This window comes from Azolla caroliniana, unplaced genomic scaffold (assembly GCF_043228905.1).
Source record: "Azolla caroliniana isolate FFs.n. ecotype wild unplaced genomic scaffold, voAzoCaro1.0.p SCAF_4, whole genome shotgun sequence".
Lineage (NCBI taxonomy): Eukaryota > Viridiplantae > Streptophyta > Polypodiopsida > Salviniales > Salviniaceae > Azolla > Azolla caroliniana.
In genome coordinates this window covers 23,034,262-23,038,369 of record NW_028230439.1, presented here as the reverse complement: position 1 = coordinate 23,038,369, position 4,108 = coordinate 23,034,262, and positions in this window count along the sequence as shown.

Sequence of the window (4,108 nt, the reverse complement as noted above, 5' to 3'; positions counted from 1 at the left end):
ATTCTCAAATGGGAAGTGCTCTTCCTACGGAGAAGCTCGATAGGACAAAGTTCGCATCTTGGGAATACAAGATGCATCAATGCCTTGTCAGACAAGGGTATTGGAGCTATATTGAGGGTTTAGGGTTTGCAAACCGTGTGTTGTATTGCCTTGCATCATGCGTTCATGATCACATGCTCAACTATATTTGAGAGTCGAGAACTCCGAAAGAAGCTTGGGGTAATCTCAAGAAGATTTTCATAGCCAACACGGATGCACGTAAGCTCCAACCAACTCCGACACGAGTTAAACAATATCCAACAAAGGGACATATCGATCACTAGCTATACCTTGAAGATCAAGGAGTTATGCGATGCCCTTCGATCGATTAACGTCATCATCGACGATGAAGAAATGGTGGAAATATGCTTCGGCGGATTAGCACCGCAATTCGGCATGATTAGATTGGCCATTCTTGCAAGGGAGAACCCCCCCTCATTTTTCGAGCTTCAATTGATATTATTGGTGGAAGAAAATCATGTCCGACAAAGGAGCAATGTACCAAATGGTCAAATGCTCTACTCCCAATTGGATGATGGAAGAGGATTCGGCTGAGGGCGACATGGTCAGCCGACCTGAGAATGCAACTCCCACCAATGGCAAGATGATTGGAACAATCCTCTTGCCAAATTGTTGAACAAGGCATGCAAGTACGATTCAATAATGAAGGGTGCTTTATTGAGAATGAAGGCCGACTAGTAGCTCACAGTCGAAGAGAAGGCCGAATGTTCATCCTTGAATTGAACGAGGTGAAGTCAGCTATGTTTGCCAAAGGCCTCAAAGTTGAAACCGACTTGAAACTGTGGCACAAGCGAATTGGCCACATCAATCTCCAAAATCTTAAAGGAATGCAGTCGAAAGGCGTCGTAATCAGACCCCCGACATTTACCGAAAAGGAGATAGTTGGTGTATGTGATGCTTGCCAATTCGACAAACAACACCGACAACCATTATTGAAAGAGAGGAATGTGAGCAAAAGGATCCTAGATGTAGTACATTCAGATGTGTGGGGATTAGCCCAGATGGCAACATTCAGTGGTTGCTGATACTATGTCACGTTCATCGACGACTTCTCGAGGCACACTTGGATGTATCGTATGCGATAGAAGAATGAAGTGTTCGGACACTTTCAACGGTTTAAAAACGAAGTTGAAAAAGCCACAAGTCGGCATGTCCGATGCCTTTGATCGGATGGAGGTAAGGAGTATTTCTCGGACGAGTTTACTGTGTACCTCCGAAAGGAAGGAATTCGACGAGAATTCTCGTGCCGACACACACCTCAGCAAAACGGAGTAGCCAAACGAAAGAATTGGCACATAGTAAAGGTAGCAAGGGCCATGCTGAACGAGAAGAACCTGCCAAAATCGTACTGGGCAGAAGCAGATAACACAACCGTCTATCTCATGAACAAATGTACAACCTTCGGGGTACACGACGTAACCCCTCATGAGAAGTTTTTCGGAAAGAGGCCGGATCTATCACATATCCGGATATTAGGCTCAATCGCCTATGTGCATATTCCCAACGAGAAGAGACAAAAGCTCGACCTGAACTCGGAGAAATGTATCCTCGTAGGGTACTCACCCGAACAAAAGGGGCACAAATGTTACAATCCAACCACCCACGAAGTTTGGGTGAGTCGAGACATCATATTCGATGAGTTAGCATCCTGGTACGAACCGGAGATGATTTCGAGTCCGAGCCTAGTCGATCCGGATTCCGCCAAATGAAAGATAGAAGATGAAGATTGACTGAGGCACATGTTCGAAGAAAGTCTGATTACAAAAAGGCTGAGTGGACCACAAGAGCCCTCGAGTGATCAAAGCACATCTTGGCCGAGTCTGAAGGTCAACAAAAGGAAGGCCAAAATGCCAGAATACGAAGATCGGATCAACAACAAGTCAACTCACTCCTGTGACAATGAGTTCGAAGGCCTTGACATCCCAATCATCCGGATGAATGGAGCAAAGAAAGCCCTAGTCTCTGCAAACGAGAAGCTCCGTCGCTCCACTTGAGAGAAAAACCGAGTTAGTCGATTCAGCTAAGATGAGTATATGGCATATCATTATGCCTTTATGATGAAGGTGGCGACAGTCTGAGAACCAGAAACCTTTTCTGAGGCATCCAAGGATCCACGATGGATTGAAGCCATGAATGAAGAAATGGAGGCTTTATGCAAAAACAAGACATGGGATCTCATCCCCCATTCTCCACATAAGAAAGCGATCGGTTGTACGTGGATATATAAAGTAAAATATAATGTTGACAGCTCGTTAAATTGCTTCAAGGCCTGACTCGTAGCGAAGGGATATGCCCAAACGCACAGAGTCGATTACAACGAGACCTTTTCCCAGATAGCAAAAATGACGACTATTCGGGCAGTCATTGCTCTCGTAGCTGCAAAATGGTGGCACCTCCACTAGATGGACATAAAGAACGCCTTCCTACAAGGTGAATTAGAAGAGGAGGTCTTCATGATTCAACCACCCGAGTTCGAATTGAGCAAACAACTGAAAGTAGTTTGCCGACTAAAGAAGCCTATATGGACTCAAGCAAGAACCATGTACTTGGCATCTTCTGAATGTTGAAATCAAACAACTCCCTATACATAAAAAACGAGTCAACCAACCCGATTGTCATCATCCTGTACATGGAAGATCTCGTCATCCGAGGAAAGGATCTTGCCGACATTACTATGGTCAAATCACTCTTATCCGGTAGATTCGAAATGAAAGACATGAATGAAATGAAATGAAAGACATTATGATGTAAGCCTAGGGGCAGATAACTTTTACTTGTAATTTTTAGTACTTCAAGGTCCATTACTTCCTCGGTATCGAAGTAATTCGGACATCAGTTGGGATATTGATCTCTCAATGGCACTGCATTCTCAACTTACTCTACAAGTTTGAGATGACTGAGTGCAAACCTGTGTGTACCCCTCTTGATCGAAATCTCAAGGTCAATGCCGATTCGGGAACGGAAAATTGTGAGCCGACTTAGTATCGTCAATTGATCGGTTGCTTAATCTATCTAACCAACACACAACCCGATCTCAGCTATTCGATCGGTCTACTTAGCCAGTTCATGTAGAACCCTCAAAATGTTCATCTCGATTGTGCTAAGAGAGTACTTAGGTATGTCCGTGGGACGATGGATTTCGGCATCATGTACAAGCCGGATACGATAATTCGACCTGAAGGGTACACAGATGCGTATTGGGTTGGCTATAAGGCCAATAGATGATCGACATCCGGATTTGTCTTCTCCCTCGACATCGGAGCGATATCTTGGAGCAAAAAAAAGCAGCCGACAATCGCACTGTTGAGCACAAGGACCGAATACAGGGGCGCGACAGTCGCCGCATGCAAGGCCTTTTGGCTGAAGCGCATATCGAAGGATCTGGGTGTTCCCATCAAGGATCTGATTCTCCTATACTACGAGAACATGAGCAATATCTATCATGATACTAATTCTCCTTGCCTCTAGTACTATCCCTGAGAATATCTACTTGGCTCGGAACCGTGTGTTCCACACGCAGACTAAGCATATCGAAGTGCACTATCACTTCATTCGAGCTGGAGATGTTAATTTACAACACATCAACACAAATCTTCACGTGGCCGACATCTTCACAAAAGTCTTGGGTATCGACAAGCTGCGACAGTTCGTGATGAACCTTGGTCTCTCCATCATCGACCCGTTGCGCTTGAGGGGGAGCACCGAAAAACAGTAGTAGTTGTCGATGCCGAACAACCACTGATTAGTCGATCAAAACTAACCAGAGGAATCAAAATACAATGATAATCAAGTTGTGTCGACTGACCTTCCGAAAGCCGATTCAACTGAATTGATGATCAAACCGAACCAACTTTTCGGCACCAAGAAGTTGTGTTCGAAGGGGCGTGTTGAGAATGAAATGGTTGCACACTAGCTAGAGGACATACTAGGTTAGTTTTGTAAACAGTAGAAAGTGCAGTTTCCCTACACTAGTTGGTAAACACGTTCGCGTTCACAAGTGGAAGGATCGCGCATAAATGGAAGGATAAGGGAAATTTTAGGGGTTTTT